Here is a 19,413-nt window from a genome sequence, read left to right on the forward strand (position 1 = left end):
ATTTGAAGTACAGTTTCCTGCTGTAGAGTGAGTGACTAATGGACAGCTACTAGACAGAGAGCGCAAACTAGCTCAATGACATGGCCAAACGCAAGTATGATGTTGAATATATTAAACAGTGTGGACATTAAACTAATGACTAAGAAGAAATCTGAACCCCGAGGCTGGACCTGTTGGGAACCACTGGTCTAGAGTGGCCAGGATCAGCTGCAGCTGCAGCTACTGCGTCGCAGCTGGAATATGGTAAAGCCACGTCTGGTGGAATCCACAGTTACAGAGAGGCTTGGACAGTCTGCATACAAATTATTTATTTAGCTAAATGCATCAGTAAAAGTTGTGAGAAGTGTGTAGCCCAGTGTAACAGAGCAGTACATATGTGGTATCACAAATGTACTCGAATAACAGTAAAAAGTATGCTGCAAAACTTGCTTTGATAGAAGCACAATTGAGTACAAAGACCCAAAAACATAAGTTTGCATTCTGAAGGCCAACTGAATAACCAGAGGTCTTCATTCTGGTCTTGTGATTACACAGTTATTTAACAGCACTAGTACTGTAGTTGCCGGTGACATGTGCGGTGGCCTTAACCCCAGTGGCAATAAAACAAAAATACAATGATCAAGAGGTGGAGTTTTGCAGAGGCTTGCCAAACCATCAGGCGTTGGAATAAGTCCATCTAAATTTCCTCAAGCATGACAGATTACAAAACAGGGAGCAATAAAACCCCAGCCTTTCTCCTGCATAGCCAACTATTTATCCAGCTCCTAATTCATGGGTGTTTGAGAGGAATTCGAGCAGTGGAGGCTGTGTGGGAGATGATAACATCATCTCAGACCCTTGTTTACCGGAAAAAAAAAATCCTGGTAAAGTTTTATTTGCAGCAGCAGTGAGGACGGAGCATTAAGCTCACTGATTGGATATCAAAAAAAGGTCAAACTGTTCTGTACTCATGGATTTTTTTCCCTTACAGTTATGAAATGCTGACCTATATACAGTGCATGTTGGAAGAGCAGGGTAGCCATAGTGGGACTTGGGTCTTGGCCAAATTTTTAATTGTGGGGTTTTAGAAGCACCTCTTTGCTCTCAGTTACTCATTACCTCAGCAGATAGTATGCTGAAGGGTGGAAAATTTCCCAAGTGGAAGCTGTATAGCATATTTGTTCTTTTGCTTCTTAGCACATGCATTTTAACACTATTGACTTAATCATTAAAGCCATCAACCGTACTTTTCTCTGTGTTTGGGAGGTGGTTGACTGTGGTACAACGATTTGTGTACACTATATACACACAGTACAGCAAATATAATGTACTTTGTACATCATGATTATAAAATATATTAGTGAGTCTTGTTTTTTTTAGCAATAGGCCCCAAAAGTCTCTGGTTCCAGCTTAATAATGATGGTTATCTGCTGCTTTACTCAGTTTTATTTCATAGTAAGTAGAACATTCAGGGTTTTTTTCAATGTCTGATTGGACGAAACAACCAAAAGCTTGTTGGCAATTACGTGACAACAATGATACACAAAATTCAGATGGCAGGTAGTAAGTTTAAAGCCATATACTGCCGCATGAACTGGAGATGTGACTATATAAAAAAGTTTAGATGAACCTGCAGGCGGAAGGTTTCGTCAGAGAATTGAAACTCATTTTGGATGTTATCTAGACCAGTGGTTTTCAAACTTTTCATGCCCAAGACCTCTTACAGCTTCTGTAATGTGTGTTATTACTCTTATCATGACATAAAGGTTTGTTTTTAATTATTAATATCAAATAACAATTGACAATCAACTATTACTCATGAAATATTTCACAAAATGATTCAAGAATTGATTTTAAACTTTTAAAATTACATCAAAGCAGCAATAACACATCCATTTAAACAGGAAATAATGTAAGATAATGTGATTTGTCACACACTTTTAATCCCTACACACAAACGGTGACAAATAGATTCCCCGTGAAGTTTCTTTTAATTAAATTAAATTAAGATTTTTAGGTAGAGTTTGCCTCTTTATTAGGAAATGGGTGTGCATAACATACCGATAATGTCAATTAAAAGTTCATCCATGACATTTCGTACAGGCCCAGTTAAGTTTTGCAATGGTAATGTGTGATTATCACAAAATCCCACAGCACACCTGGAACCACTGCTCTAGACTTCCTAATGTTACATGGCAAGCTGATGATCACGTACAAGAGTCCACTGGACCATAACTATTTTGTGTGACGTTCAGTCCACAACTGGGGTGAGTAAATGCGCTTGAGTATAACTGTCTTTTATATTTCAACTCTCTGTATGATGCACTGCTGTCAGGCTAATGTTACTAGCTAGCCTTCGCTAACTTTAGCTACTATTTTCTACCTGGTAGGTCAACCGTTCCCACAGATGTGGTAAAACGCTGTTGAAAAATTGGATTGTGACTAAAAACACAGAGAAGTCGTCAAAGCACATCGTAACTTCTTCCAACTCGAGGCATTATTAACCTAACGCTTTAACATTTACATGTGACATTAGTTGACTCCACTATGCCAGACTTAAGACAAAGGTTTCTTATTCACATTTACCATTGTTTCTGAGAGATTTTTTTTGTATTTCTCCCCTTTACGTCCTCCTACTTTGGGACTTAAAGTGGCCTCTGTTTTTCCCTAATTTGATCGAATGGAACAGCCGTAAACAGTGAAAATCATTAGCTTTTGTGCAGTGTTGGTAGTCTTTGTCGCCAGTCACCTGCCCTCCATCTCGACAGTTCACCGATATATGACGTCATATGCAAAGAAGCTATTTGAAAATGTTGCTTTAGACTCTGGGAGCTTCTGATGGCCATTTTTCAAACAACAAAAATAATGTATCTTGGGTGTGTCGGAACAATGGACAACCAAGAAAGATGTGCAGGTGGAGGAGATACCTGCACATCAATGCAACTAGGCTGGAAGGCCACAAAAAGGTTCGCAGGCTGAGATCAATGCAAAAAAAAAAAAAAGTCAATTTATTTAGGACATGCGTGAAGAAAAAGAAGGGTGCAATAGGTAGCACTGATGATAGTCAAGGACTGCAACATTTACTGCAGTTTTAATTCACTTTTAATTAGAGCATTAACAGAAAAGTCGATTTGTCGACGTGTCGACGTCAGTGGCACAAGTCGACACCCCCCGGGAGGAGTCGACAAGTCGTGTGTTTTTTCCCTCTCTCTCTCTCTCTCTCTCTGTGTGCTTGTGTACGGAATGCAATCACTGCCTCTGATTGGCTAAAGGCCCGAACATACTCGGGCGGAATGTACGCGGAACGGACTTCCGCGCGGCAGACTCAAAGCGGACATCCGCAAGCCCTGTGCGCGCAAAGCTCAGATTTTACAACCGCGCGGACTTCGCTCTGCGCACCAGTGACTGCTCGGCATGTATTTTTCATATCGCCGGGATTTTTCACTGACATTTTTACAGGAAACTACAACGCGGAAGTGCGCTCGACTATGAAAGCCCGAATGACTGCGGACATTCCTCACGGAGTCCGCTCCGCTTATAGTACGCCCGAGTATGTTCGGGCCTGAGAGTGACAGACAAACATCACATGTGTGGAGATACTTCACTTTCCTCCGCCGTGCCAATGTGATGACGTCATCAAATGACTTGTCGACTCGACTTTATTGACAGATAAGTCGACCTGAAAAAAATCAAAGTCGTTAATGCCCTACTTTTTATTATTTTTTGCACTTTAAGCACCCTTCTTTTTGTGCATGGATGTCCCAAATACATTGAGAGCCCTCAGACTTTACATTTTACAAACAACTAATTTACTGAGAAATGAGTCAATAGATAAATCAATAATGAAAACATCAGTTACAGACCCAGTACATAGCTAAGTATTCACATGTACATATGCCTTGTATGTACTGTATGTACAGGAATAGACAGCATACAACAAACCATTTAACACTGCATCTGCCAAAACAAACAATTTAGAGTAAATCTTCAATTATTTTTTATTACTTTAATCTTAACTTCTCTCGTCTCTGAAGCCCACATACAAACTCACTCATAATCACACACATTAATTCCTCTTGGGAACTCTGATTATAAACTGATTATCTTCCGCCCCAGGGGCACCGATACTGAAATTGTTATTGCCAGTTTAATCTCAAATCCACATGAAGGGAATCCCTCTGTACGACACAACGCCTCAGTGTTTATGACACAGTAGAAAAAAGTAGCCACTTTATTGTCTTGGGAACTGGTTGTTTAATATGTCTGCAAATGCGTAATGACTTAATTTCTATTCCACTGCATAAATTGAGGCAGCGCTTGCACAGAGAGGGAGCGAGAGCGGTTCAATGCCAGCAAATGTCGGATGGCCTCCTGCTCGTAAAGTGCTCCGCTTCAACCTGGCAAAAATAAACCTCACGGGCCACGGTGCCAAGTATTCCCGTTGATGAAAAGCCAGTTGTGAGTGGCCCCAGTTGTACCCGGGCAGAGCCAAGCTGACTGGTGTTAATAAGAAAGACGTGCGGCTGTGTTAAACAGCCTGGCTACTTTCTCTGGCCAATAAAGGATACAGTATTTTACAAATTATTTTTCCTTGTAATCTGGAGGCTTCTGAAGCACAGGCTGGCTGAGAGAGGCCACAGAGAGCAGCAGACACAGACAACGGTTCAATAGCAAAGAGAAACAACAAAGCCAAGGAGGAGCCTCTGGAAACCATCTGCATGGAAACCACTGCTCAACAGAAACAACTGAAACAAAAAAGAAACGTATGAAGAATAAAGTGAAACCGAACCTACTAAGAAAAAACAAAAGGGAGGGGCCACAAACCACAACACTGAGACACAACCACAAACTTGGAGCACCCAGGCTGACATCTGATGTCATGTGCCTGTGTGCTGCAGGGGGATGGGGCGTTACTGTATCTCGAAGACAGCAGGACCCCCAGTGGTCTGTGTGAAGACCGGTGCAGAGAGCGCTGATAATCTCTTGTCGTGTTCACCATGACAGCATGCTTATCAGCAGTGGAGCTTCGTGGGCCTCCGAATGCAACACAAACCCGCTACGACATCACACTGAAAGGTTAGCCTCATTCTTCTCTGATAATGAGGTTCGAATTGCCAGTGAGAACACACTCATTACTCTGCGTGCCAGAAATTACTGCAGAAAACAGCATGGAATTTCCTTTATGGCACAAAGGACAGAGGACACACATTACTGCTTATAATTACAGATAGATAGATAGATAGATAGATAGATAGATAGATAGACAGATAGATAGACAGATAAGATAAGCTTTATTGTCTGTCCCAAAGGTCACTTATGGGACAACGTACACTGGTACAACATATCTGCAAAAAGCTTCTATGGGTTGATATACTGGTCTCGGCCTAATTGACACGTTAGTTGAAGCGTAGGTGATCGATTAAGCAGTGGAAGTCCTGAAAAGAAATGTGTACAAGTTCAAAGCAGTTGAAGCAACAAGCTGCACGTACTGTATATTTTCCCGTAAGATTTGGATGTTGTGGAACAAGAGGAGGTTTGTGAGAAGTAGATGGCCTTGAGGCAGTGACTAACCCACCCAAATAAGCAGGCCATCATGATCTCATTACTGTTTGGACTCTTAATTAGCATGCATTGTAATATATAGGCATACATACAGACAAAGACGCCTGCTGTTTGTTTGTTGGTCATCTGAGCGACCTCTTGATGCATAAACAAGCTGATTTATTTGCTCAAATAAAAATAAACTGAATCAAACATTTCTACGCAAGTGCTCTGAATAAAGATGGCTTTGTGCAGCTAAATACAGTATGTTGGTAAACAGAAGCTATACTCTACGCCGCCACAAAATCTCTATTAGCCCGGTTCCAGTGCAGAAACCCGTGATGATCAGATGACTTTTTGTGGTTGGCTGCATTCACCCTGGCTGAATAGATCCTATGAAAAAACCTACAAGTCTATATCATATGGGTGCTGTAATCTAATTAGTCATAGGCGAAAACACAGACAACGTGGTGAAGTGCCCTGGGGCCCAGCCTCTATGGGATGAGCAACAGTCAGCTGAGGTCAAGCAGAACGTAAAGGCAAGACAATAACAGGCCTGCTATTCTAGGATGTGCATTTTATGTAGGAAAAGACAACATTAGAGCAAGTCACGTGTGATGCCAACCTCGGCTACTCAGCTGCAGATATGTCAGCTGTCCTTAACTGGCCAGGTCTCCCTTGTAAAAGAGATCCTTGATCTCAATGCAGGGTCCCCACTCTTTTGAAGAAGTAACTTTCCAGGACCTTTCCACGAGTTTTTCATGACAACACAGGACAGCACATGCTCACAAATACAAGTCATATAATTTACATGTAGACCTAATACTGATGCATTCAGTTTTATTGCTCCTTTTTTACTGATGCAGACTTCACAATGAAGTGGCTCAGGTTCATTAGAGATGACAGCTACACAAATCACTGTCAACTGTACAATAAGGCCGACTACCCTTTTAAAAAGCCTACATCTATTCACATTTCACCCGTGCCCGATCTTCATGGGAAGAACACAGCAATACATTGGGGGGGGAAAAGACTGTGATGTTCACGTGACACACTTTTCTATCGCCTTTGACGGCTCTAGGAGCTGACAAGAGTTGACATGGCTGAACAAAAGCAAATGAAAACCATTATCGGGGCGTACAGGGCGGGGAGAGAGCAGGCGCCTCATGTACAAAGGCATCATCCTTGCTGCAGCGGCCATGGGTTCGATTGTCACCCATGTCATTCCCTCTTCTCTCCCCCCTTCACGCTACACTGTCCTAGTCTAGTCTGCTAGTCTGAGAATTCCACTCATGGCTCCGGACAAAATAAATCTGACGCTGGAAAGTTCCCTGCAATCTCTTGCTAACCATGGATGTATAAAGAGAACTGGATGTAATTCCTATGAAAGTCGCCAAGTGGCGCATGAAGCCAAAATATTTCAACTTATCAGATAACCTTAATGTTCCACATTGTTGGGCCTATAGAACAAGCGCACTTCAGACTTTTGCCGGCTGAGCGGCTAATTTCCAGTTTAGCCCTCCGCTAACATGAATGCAGATACAATTATTTAATCATGTGGCTCTGAATGACGTTTACAATAACAATTTGGCGGATACTGATATATTTTGTTGTTGTTGTTGTGCATTTTGTTTTTATTTATTCATCCTTTGTGCCAGGAAAATACAGAAACAGTCATTCAGCCCTTCATTATACTCTTTGAATGAGCACAACTATAACTTCAAACTGCTTCAAAAGCCTTTTTACTACATAAAATATATATCTTAATGTCCTTTCTAATTTCTTTTTTGTATTGCTGTAAAAAGTTTAACAAATTTCTCCTGAGCGGCTAATTTCCGGTTTAGCGCTCCGCTAATTTGAATGCGGATAAAATTATTGAATCATGTGGCTCTTGTCCATGTCCTAATAGTAAAATGAATCATCTTGCAGCGGCTCCAAAAAATTATTTATTATCTTTTTGGGCCAAACAGACCCCGAGTCACTTGACAGACCCCGAAGTTGTAATTCCACAGTTTGGCCGTGTTGTCAAATTGTCTTTTTGCCTGCCGCTGTCCTCGGGGCTTGGTGTAAACAGCTAGACTAACTGACATTAGAGCAAAAATAAAAAAGGGAGTGCTTTTCCGTTCCACTTTGCATCTGGTAAACCTGATTTGAAGTATCAAAGGGGTCAAGCTTTAAACAAAATACACTCCTAGATTTGTGTAGATTAGTGTAGTTTCTAGTATAACAAAGATTATTTCCAGGTCATCTGATCATTTCAATCCATTTCCAGGTGTTACCATGACAGGGAAACTAGTCTCTAAATGTTTAGGATTTCCAGGTTGTGTGGAAACTCTGCAATTGGACTGGATTAAAAAAAGGCTGAATAAAAATACCTTGGTCCGAGGCCTAAAAAACAATGTCTGAGTTATTCACATCGACATATGGGCAAACAATGTAGCTGCTCCCTCAGGACAATTACTTCCATGCCGAGGACATTCCTTATACTCAAATGCATCATTTGCACATGTTCTATTAAATCTGACAAATAAAACAAACATCTAATCAACTGCATCTCCATTTAACCCAAAAAATAATCCCAAGAGACAACAAGGGAGCAAACGGGAGGCAAATCCTCGGACCACCCGATTCACCAGACTCAGTTCAGGAATAGCTCTCGACATATTGGCCTACCCAGCATGCCCTCTGCTTCTCTAGACAGCTCTGACATCATTATACAGCAGATACAGACCAGGACATCAGCTGCACAGCCAAGGTTATATAAGTGAACGCTCCATGTTTCTAAGCATTAAGCGCTGCTGCCCCGCCATGGGGAATAGGAGGGGATGAGAGTAGACGAGCAGAGAGGGAGAGGGAAAGGAGAGGAGGGGGTGAGGGATAAGGAGAAGGAAAAGGAGTGAGGAGGCCAGGAAGAAAGACAGACAGAAACCGGGTCACAAAAAGAGAGGCCCACTGGGGTGCTCACTGCTGGGAGAGACTGAAGAAGGTCACCTCTGGCCCCCTAAAGGAGCCCCAGCCAACAGGAAGAGAGGAGAGGAGAAAGAGACGACGAGGTCACATGGGGCTACACCCATCCACCTTCTGTGTGTTCTTTCATGTACAGCACTCTTACATCACTCAGTATTCCCCATATGCTTTCCCTTTATGCATGGAGAAAAAAACTATTTACAATAAAGGAAAAAGGTGAAGAATAACGCGCCAGCGTGTGAGAAAACATCCCCTAAATGTTTCTCTGAGTTCATCTATTTGTTTCTTTTCACAAAAGCTTCTGCCCCCTTCGTCGCCTACACTTTGTCTATTTAAAATCTGTAGAGAAAATGTTTAGACTTGACTGGTGGGTTTGTCCCGGGCTAATAATCAACCCGGGGAGAGAACACTGCGATTTAAACGAATGGCTAATGATTAATGAACAGTGGGCATCTGGGGCCATACCAGCTGATCTGACATAAATTAGCTGTGCCAGTGAGGTTTCGTATAAAATCCTGAGACTCTATAGGGGTTTAGCACCACATATATTTACATAACAATAACAGAAACATTATTTATTCATAAAGATGTGTGCAGTCTTCCACACACCGTTGCACTTGAGAACTTTCGGAGGAATAAATAAGCCTATATGCTATTAGAAACGACAGTATGACTTCATCAAGAGAGACATTTTGTGCCAGATTTACAGTATCCAAGTTTACAAAGACATCCCAGGTCTGATAATTTAGACATCCAGGAGTCAAAACTATTTAATTTCTTTCACTGTTTACAATGTTGACGGGAAAATCCATACACTCTCCTTTTAAAATAAGCCTTGGTGTGCCAGAGGAAATGCTTCTGTTGCCAGCTTGATGGATTCAACTGCAGGAGCATACAGCTTTTAGACTGTCACTTTCTATCAGCACAGTGCAAGATACTACTGTGAAAATGAATGCGACTGAGAATGGAGACCCTGAAAAGGCTCTGGGCAGAGTGGTTACATTGAGTGATTTAATTATTACAGCGCTGTAATGTGGTGATGAGGGACTTCACACACAAACAGCTGCAAACGCACTGAACAAACTGTCACCATTATATCCATGATCTGCTGCACAGAGATTATTTGCACTGGGGGGTTTTCACATGGTCCCAGTGAATGATTGTCAGTGCTGCCTGTCAGCAGTCAGTCTGGGCTGCGGGACATCGGGCTGTATTAATCGAGTGTTTCTTGACAACATTAAGCATTTCGGTTCCCTCACAATCAGTGCAGACATGTCAAGGCAACTTCCTGGGCAATGTTGTCTTTGTTGCAGAAAGTACACCCCCATTTTAATGAGTTGGACAGTATTCTGAGGACATGTTTATATCTAAAACACACCAAAACACACACAGTTGTACAACTGAGTCAGAGCGTCTGTGGTAATTTAATACCCAACCCAGACAGTTTTAATGCAGTGCACACTGTGCCTCACTAGAACACTTTGTTCTGATATTGGCAATTTGTGATACACATGAACCCATGGGCTCTGACAGTGATTATCTGGGATGCACGGGACATATGTTGCAATGTGGTCAGTAATATAACCATAAAGCACAATAAAAGACTATTTAACCCTGAATACCAGCACGTCAGCATCACAGGGACGATTACACACAATGATAAACTACATTTCCAGACATGCATGATGATTGTTAATCTCCACACACTGAGCTCAGTTTAGACAGATTCATGTGCGCAAAGGTGAGCTAATGCAAGTTCACCTAAGGTCGGTCCCCCTTCATTAGAGCCTGACCTGAGTATCAGTAATCATTTGGATCAGTAACACTGCTATAAGCACAGGAGTATTGGTGATAGTATTAAAACAAGCATGCACACATGCATTACAGCCTCACTCCTGCACCTCAAGGAGAAAATGGGGACAACAGAATTAGGGTCAAGTGAGTGAACTGCACGGCTCACTGTAGCATATTCCCCATACAATATGGGTGTATCATTGCTGGTGATCTCTATCGATCCGTCTGTCTCTATGTGTGTGTGTGTGCACGTGTGCATGCGTTATTGGACCATGCGCGCGCCAGAGCGCAGCAGGCATAAATCCAAGTTCGGGCCTGTGTGCAGCAGCACATATAGTGCAGGCATGATACACACACAGAAAGAGGCAGCATGACCGCTGCACAGTCACATCCGGCATTGTTAGCGTCTAATTGACAACTAAGCAAAGGGAAACGTCAACAATGGTGGCGGGATGTCTGCAGACCAGCGAGGTTAGACCCTGCCTACTGTACAGTACACCGTGTGTTCCTTGGCTGCTGCTCTGATCTGTCAAACCAGCCCAGGCTACAGGAGCTAGCACCGCCAAACAACTGCACACACACACACACACATATACACACAAACACACACACACACCACGCTGTGAACGTCGGGCGGGTTAAAGCCTGATAACGACACTTACCGTCGGTTACCCCCACGCGGTCTGGACACCAGTTCGGGTTGGATATTAGGGCACTGGGCGGAAATGAAGCGGGAGAAAGTCAGCAGGGCTCCTCCGGTTTGTGCACAAGTGTAGCGGCAGCGCTGAGTGGCTACACGTCCCCCCTCGCTCCGAAGCCCAGTCCTCCACTAAGCTGCTGCTGCGCCTCGTACTGCCAAAATGATCTCCCTCCCCACACACACACGGCTGCCTCGTCCTCCTTCCTGCAAAGCTTTTCGCGTGGAAACGAGTAGTTTGTTTCCCCCTTTTTTTGTTGCCTTCCAGTAGCGTTTGGATGGACTGCAACGACAGGAGGGAAAGAAGCAAAAAAGAAATACTACACGGTCGCTCCTCCCTCCGCTGATGTACTGTACAGTTAGGAGCTCGGCCTGGCTGGGTAACCACTTATTAAAACTATCTACCGCTCTCTACAGGACCACCACTGTAAAGCACAGACTGTACACACAAACACATGTTGGGACCTGAAATGCGGAACATCCCCTGCCTTGGATCGCCTCTGCTTTCCTTATTTATTGACTTCACCATCATCACTGCGCCGAAGCCCCCTCCTTCCTCCTTTCTCCTCTTCCTCCTCCTCCCTGTGGGAAGGTGAGATTAGTCCACCTTGTACTAGGTGGGTGAGACAGTCCAGATTTAGTGAAGGGATGAGACTGGACTGTTAAATGCTGTAATAAGATACACTCACAAATACCTAGATAAAATCAATAATAATATAATCACTTTTTAGATTTTTCATGATTGGTTTCACTGTGGTCAATAAGCCAATTAATCAACTAATTGTCCTCTGACATGAATTTAACAACAATTTTGATTATCGATAATTTATCTAAGTCATTAATCATGCAAAAATGTTAAACATGTCCTGGTTCCAGCTTCTGAAATGTGACGATTTCTACTTTTCTCAGTGTAAATTCAATTATTTTCATAAATCCATTAGTCGTTTGGTTTGTAAAATGTCAGAAAATAGTGCAATAATGCCTATATTAACTTCCTAAATGTCTTCAGATTGTTTGTTTTATCCCACCATGGGGTCAAAACCCAAATATTTCGATATCAATCAAGAGACTAATTGTTTTAACTCAATTAATATATCAACATTGATAAGACCTAAAATGGCCTAATGAGTCAATTGATCATATTAGTAATTTACCAAACAAAAATGGAAGTCTAGCGTCTCAAATGTTAGTGTTTAGCCTACTGCTTTGCTCTATTTTATATTATTGTTAATTGAATATTATTTAAATTTGTAGTAGGATAAAACTGGCAATCTGAAGTAAAAGAAAATAAAACAATTACTGTCAGTATCAATTAAAGTACAAGTAGACATCCTATCAAGCTACACCAGCTAATGCCGTCTGTTTTTCAACTCAGTCGTCACAACAGAATAATGACATTTTTCAAAGTCCAAATGCAAGAAAACACGTTCTTTGTTTAGATGATCAAACTGAAAATGGATCATCAATGTTTATGCTAGCTTGTCCCCATTTGGCCTCCAGGCATGATGTTTTTCTGTAGGCCAAAGTGGAAGTTAACGTCGCCCTGGTTGCGTCATCAAAAAGCCTATGGGATTCTTCCATTGGACTTTGGACGATGGCAAACAAACATTTATGATGCATACACCTTATGTTCAGGCAGATAATCTACACAAATGAACTGCACTTTTATGATTACTGAAGTCTAAATGCAATCGCCAGGTAAAAAGCTAATGTTAGGCTCAGTTAATCCCTTTTTTAAACTGTTTTTATATGTCCTTTTGTATTGAATTACTTTGTCTGTTTTATGTTCATGATGTCTATTTTCATGTGAAGCTTTATGCTGCATTTCTTGTGTGAAAGGTGCTATACCCTCCTGAGACCCTGTGTCCTCATATGTGGACATTACATTTTGGGTTTACTTGACCTTATACTTCACTCTACTTAAAGGGGAACTAACGTTTTTCAACCTGGGCCCTATTTACCGATCTACTTTTGTCTAAATGAGTGATAGGATGTTCAGTATGTGACATTTCTCCAGTACGAAGCTAGGGCTGACCTGCCTGCAGCCCGTGAGCGCATGTTATATTAAATAATAGGGCACTCAGACAGCGTCAAAATACGTCCACTAAAAGTGCATTTTTTTCACACAGATAGGCTCGGATTGTTAGTATAATTATCCGACAACATAACGGAAAGGAGAAATGAAAGTCTCTCTTTACCTTTAGCTCGAGTTGGACATGTTCCTCTGCCTGTTGCTGCTCCCTCTCTCTCTTCGTCCGCTCTTCAGTTTCAATGAGCTCTGCGTCCGTGTACGTCCGTGTACTCCGTGTTCAAATAAATACGGGCGCTCATCAAATTCAAATGGCTCATCCAGATCCAGTTGGTCAAAATTGGGTAAAAATTAAGCCATGACTACTCCAAAAAGAATAACTCCTCGCGTTTGTAAGGTCAGTCCAGCGGTAACTTCCTGCAACAACTGAAATCTCGCGAGACGTGAGATTTCAGAGCCCGACTTTCACTCTTTGAGTGAGTGTTTTGACTTGCCACGACAAACAATTTTTACCTGAGCAACAGTAAATATTGAACATCCTATCACTCATTTAGACAAACGTAGATTGGAAAATAGGGCCCAGGTTGAAAAAAAACATTAATTCGCCTTTAACTTAAACCTGTTGTCCTCGTTCGTGGACACTTGTTTTGTGCCATCTAGTGGTAGTAGGAGCACAATACACTAATCCATGTAAAAACAAGATGGCCGCCATCTCTGCCAAGTCAGTCTGCAGCCGATCCCGACACAAAAGTGGACAAGCTCCAAAACCTGATCACATTTTAAGGTTGAAAGTTGTTTATTTATGATTAATAATGTTTGTAGTTTGAGGGGCGTCGGTGGCTTGGTGGGTAGAGCAGGCACCCCATGTACAAGGCTGTTGCAGCGGCCCAGGCTCAACCCCCCCACGCTTACCTGTCCTGTCCATTAAAGGCAAAAATGCCCAAAAAATAAAATAATAATAATAATGTTTGTAGTTTGATACGGCAACAAATTTGACAAATTTTAGCAAGAGTAACAAGCTAAGACACTGTTGAAAAGGAAGTACTCGTCTGAAGACATTGGACTTTCTTATTGTCTTGTTTGAGGAAATCTGGACTAAATTATCGTTGACAATGTTTAGGTTTTTATACTTGTCGGGTCCTACTGATCCCAAATAGCACTACCGTAAGAAACCTCGGAGTAACATTTGATCAAGATTTGTCTTTTAATTCTCATTTAAAACAAACCTCACGGACTGCATTTTTTCATCTGCGTAATATTGCGAAAATTAGGCCTATCCTGACCCGAAAAGATGCAGAAAAATTGGTCCACGCTTTTGTTACCTCAAGGCTGGATTACTGTAACTCTCTATTATCAGGTAGCTCTAGTAAGTCCTTAAAAACTCTCCAGCTAATTCAGAATGCAGCAGCACGTGTACTAACAGGAACTAAGAAACATGATCATATTTCTCCTGTTTTAGCTTCTCTGCACTGGCTCCCTGTAAAATCCAGAATTGAATTTAAAATCCTACTGTTAACTTATAAAGCTCTAAATGGTCAAGCTCCGTCATATCTTAGAGAGCTCATAGTGCCATATTATCCCACCAGAACACTGCGCTCTGAGAACGCAGGGTTACTCGTGGTCCCTAAAGTCTCCAAAGTAGATCAGGAGCCAGAGCCTTCAGCTATCAGGCTCCTCTCCTGTGGAATCATCTTCCTGTTACGGTCCGGGAGGCAGACACCTCCACATTTAAGACTAGACTTAAGACTTTCCTCTTTGATAAAGCTTATAGTTAGGGCTGGCTCAGGCTTGCCCTGTACCAGCCCCTAGTTAGGCTGACTTAGGCCTAGTCTGCCGGAGGACCCCCCTATAATACACCGGGCACCTTCTCTCTCTCTCTCTCTCTCTCTCTCATGTCCAATTACTGCATCTTGCTAACTCGGCCATTCTGGATGTCACTAACTCGGCTTCTTCTCCGGAGCCTTTGTGCTCCACTGTCTCGTATCGCAGCGGTGCCTGGACAGCGTGACGTGTGTGGTTGTGCTGCTGCCGTGTTCCTGCCAGATGCCTCCTGCTGCTGCTGCCATCATTAGTCATTAGTCATACTTCTACTGTTATTATACACATATGATTATTGTCACACATGTATACTATCAGATATTAATATATTATTATTAATTATATTATTACTTTCATTAATATTGTTGTAAGCTACTGTCATTACCGTCTGTCCTCCATCTCTCTCTCTCTCTCTCTCTCTCTCGCTCTCTCTCTCTCTCTGTCTCTCTCTCTCTCTCTCTCTGTCTCATTGTGTCATACGGTTTACTGTAAAGGCAAATTGTGATATTGGGCTTTGTCAGGGACCAAGCAAAAAGGCAAAAGGACAAAGGTGTAAAAAGGAAAATTGTTTTTAATTTGTTTCGAAAAAAATGCCAAAAATACAGGGATCCCAAATAACTCAAGTAACTAGAAAAAAAATAAGCTACAAAAACTAGGGCCCAAAATCAAAAGGAGGTCAACTAAGCAATAAAGAACTAAAGCTTCAACACACACAACATAACTAAACACCAAACAGACCTGACTTTAAATGACACACAAGGGGGTTATATAGACTCAGACTATACCTAGACAGAGGCGGGGAATTTGACTGACGGTAACATTAAACATTCAACAAACTTAAAGATACCTAAATATAAACAACCTATCAAAAGCAAAAATATACAAAGAAATAATTAACTTACAACAAATGAAAACAAAAAGACAAACAAAGAGATTTTAGGAGAATTTCAAATTGAGTCCCCCCTTCTTCAATCTCCATCCTGGCTCCTTCCACTTCCTGTGGGCTGTCCTTAAAAGGCCCTCCTGCTCAGGCCTCCATCCTTTTGCCCGTGGAGCTCAGTCAAACAAACACAGAATGTTAACCAAATTGTGTGCACCCAAATTAGAAAACAAACTGTCAAAATGAATAAAGTGTGTGGTATGAACATAAAAGACTATGTGTAATGTCATTATTTGATAAAATGTCTGAGTGTAGAAGGTGTAAAAGTGTAAAAGAATACTAACACTGGTGGGCAGCAAGTGATGCGGCCGCCACAGGCTTTATAAATAAAATTGATTGATTGAAATAGCTGGGGGACATTAAAAATGCATACCAAACAAAAGTTCGGGTCTCAGGAGGATATAAATAAAGAAGAAGTAGCAGTAGTAGTAGTAGTTTAACTACTATTTTTACACCACGGTCGCACGATTCAACATCCCTACCACAGTGAGACTGTACAGCCTGGACTTTCTGTAGTCTCATTTAGCCACTTGTTAGCAACCGACTTCTTAAAGACACATAAAAGCACCATAAATCACAAGTGGAGTATTTACTGATGATTTTTATGCTGCAGAACAAAACCTGAAAATCTCTCAAGCTTGTGTTAGCCACAGACCTTATATCAGGCATCTAACCAAAAACCCACTGACTTCCAGGTGAGGAAACCAAGAGTGCTAAAAATGTGGGGCACTGTATTGCATAGTGAAAGTGAGCCTTAGGTGGAAACTAAATGCACTTAATAAAACCTAAATAAAAAAGACTTTATTGGTTTGTCGGTGGCCTCTCTAAAATGAGTAACGGTGAAAGTTGGCTAACGATCAAGGAGTTAACAAGCAGACAACTAGCTAGATAGCTTGCTACCTAGCTGAAAAGTTGTCTACCGTAACTTTAATATGTCGGGTATTTTTTAATCAGTTATTTGTTGTAGTGAAAAATCCCAAAAGGGAACCAGGGAATGTTTCACTGTTGCTTGATAAATGCCTGAAACAGTTACAATTACCCAACCTTTCAACAATCAATTTCAGCCACAACACTGACACATTTCACTCTATATTTTAATGACAGAAGAGCGTTTATGGCAGTTAGTATATAGTACTGATTTTGTAAGCAATACTTTGCGATATCGTGATTGTTAAACACACAGGTCAAACACAAGCAGAGTGTGTCAGTGCTCACTCTGATCACTCTGAATTAGCTTTTTTTTTTTTTGTTGCAATAATCCCTGGCTCGCTCTACATCACTCTGCTTATATAATGGCTACTGACAAATCTACTCTATGTATACAGACAGACAGATGGACGGAGAGAAATGAAAACACAGGATAATACAATCCACTTATTTTGATCAAAGTAACAGTTGGACAAACAGATTACACAAAATTACCATAACTGCTTCCAATAGGCCGCACGCTGACATCCTGAGAGCATCTAGAATACTGACGTCAATGCAGACAAGAGAGCTTTTAACGTACAGTGAAGTGACTGCTCTTTTCATTCACACCATCACATCTTTCTTCAACTGAAGTCCAACTTTGAAAAACACGGTGCAGGCAGGGCTTATGAAATGAGGTTCAATGGGATTTCTTCAGTTATTTTTCTAAAGCTTTCTCCTGCCTGTCTTCAGTCTTGGAAGACATTCTGTGCTGAGTGAATGTATTCTGACTGTAGCTTCCAAACAGTCGCACTGATATTTCTGTCTGACTAATCTGGCAGACAAATATTCAGGAAATCACCAGCTGTGAAAGTGGCACAATCTTCTGGCACTGATTGTCCAGAAGTGTGACATTTACGTTTGATGGTTTTCAATTGCAGAATGGGAGGGGAGGAGGGAGCTGACGGAAGAGAATGAAAGTCTCCTGCAGCACACACATTAAAGACTCCTGTTCTCCCTCTGAAACCATTATTGATGTCTCTCAGTGTGTGTGTGTGTGTGTGTCCACGCCTTTACTAGGCTTGGATATTTCACTATGTGGGAGCGAATAAAATATCTCAGTCCTGGTACAGGAAGTTGCTATTTGATTACACGCTGGTCTCTTCTATATTAAAAAAAAAAAAACGCTGACAGACTAATCAAAAGAAAGGACATGTTGAGAACTGTCATGTGCAAATGACTGAACTCTGATCGTGTTGCTTTCTGCATTCCCTTAAAAAGAGCCCATTGCATGTGTTCATACAGCGTTGCCACTAGTTCAGAGTCTAAATGTCATCTGTTTCAGTTGCCGTGACAACTCTGAAGGATACCAATTACTGAGAGACACCAGTTACCAGATTCCCCACCGGCTGTCAGATTGCGAGAATACATTACAGATCTTCAGAGGAGTTTGCATGTCATAATAAGGATGAGCAGGAGGGACTACATTTATCAGCATGTAGATGTGACTCAGCTGATGGTAAAGTTAATTTAAATGTTTACTGTTAAAATGTGTCTATTAATTATTCCCAAACATACACATGTGGAAACTACAGTATGGTTTAGGTTAAATTTAGCAAACGAAAACTAAAAAGTATGGTGACAATCATGTTTGTTTTTCTTCAAATTAATTTTAACACAATACTCACATGTCATATGTACATTGAATGAGTCCTTTTCGCACCTTCTGTCCATGCTGGCCATGAAGTGTTCCCATTCTTGTGCAGCTACAAAACCCAGTCTTTGTTCTGTGAGAAAATGTGCTCTCAATGTCAGCTGAAGCTACTCTGGGGCTTCAGCAGAATGAGAATGACTCAATCAAGTGGACATATTAGTCTAAATCCCCATTTTTGTGCCTCTCATGTGGCACATTCACACAGGATATCTCTTTGATTTACTCAAATTTACTGATATTATGCCCCTAATATCTTGAACTTGAACTTGAGGCCATGGTCCCCTGTCGGAAACCGGTGGTTTGCCCTCTCCGGGTTGGGAGAGAGTTACTGCCTCAAGCGGGGGAGTTCAAGTATCTTGGGGTCTTCACGAGTGAGGGTAGAATGAAGCGTGAGATGGATCGGCGGGTCGGTGCGGCTTCTGCAGTGATGTGGGTGCTGCGCCAGTCCGTCGTGGTGAAGAGGGAGCTGAGCCAGAAAGCAAAGCTTTCAACTTATTGGTCCTTCTACATCCCAACCCTCACCTATGGTCATGAACCCTGGGTAGTGACCGAAAGAATGAGATCGCGGATACAAGCGGTGGAAATGAGTTTCATCTGTGGGGTGGCTGTGCTCAGCCTTAGAGATAGGGTGAGGAGCTTGGACATCCGGAGGGAGCTCGGAGTAGAGCCGCTGCTCCTTCGCGTCGAAAGGGGTCAGTTGAGGTGGCTCGGGCATCTGATCAGGATCCTCCTGGGCGCCACCCACTGGAGGTGTTCCGGGCACGTCCCACTGGTAGGAGGCCCCGGGGCAGACCCGAAACACGCTGGAGGGATTACATATCTCGTCTGGCCTTTGAACGCCTTGGGGTCCCCCAGGAGGAGCTGGAAAGTGTTGCTGGGGAGAGGGATGTCTGGGGTGCTTTGCTTGGCCTGCTGCCCCCATGACCTGGCCCCAGACAAGCGGATGAAAATGAATGGATGGATGGATGGATGGATGGATGGATACCCTTAATATAACTTTCACAGTCATTTGTAACCCCATCTCC

The 19,413-nt window shown here is 42.1% G+C and overlaps 1 protein-coding gene across 2 annotated transcripts in view; it reads right to left on the reverse strand.

Annotated features, from left to right (window-relative positions):
* The window catches only part of thrab (thyroid hormone receptor alpha b), a 235,034-nt gene extending 223,377 nt beyond the window's left edge, over positions 1–11,657 (reverse strand). For both annotated transcript variants that reach the window (XM_049564453.1, XM_049564450.1), the window contains exon 1: positions 10,944–11,657. The gene's annotated coding sequence lies outside the window, so the exon portion shown is untranslated. The remainder of the gene's footprint in view (positions 1–10,943) is intronic.
* Between the last annotated feature and the right edge of the window lie 7,756 nt (positions 11,658–19,413).

This window comes from Epinephelus fuscoguttatus, linkage group LG20 (genome assembly GCF_011397635.1).
Source record: "Epinephelus fuscoguttatus linkage group LG20, E.fuscoguttatus.final_Chr_v1".
Taxonomy (NCBI): Eukaryota; Metazoa; Chordata; class Actinopteri; order Perciformes; family Serranidae; genus Epinephelus; species Epinephelus fuscoguttatus.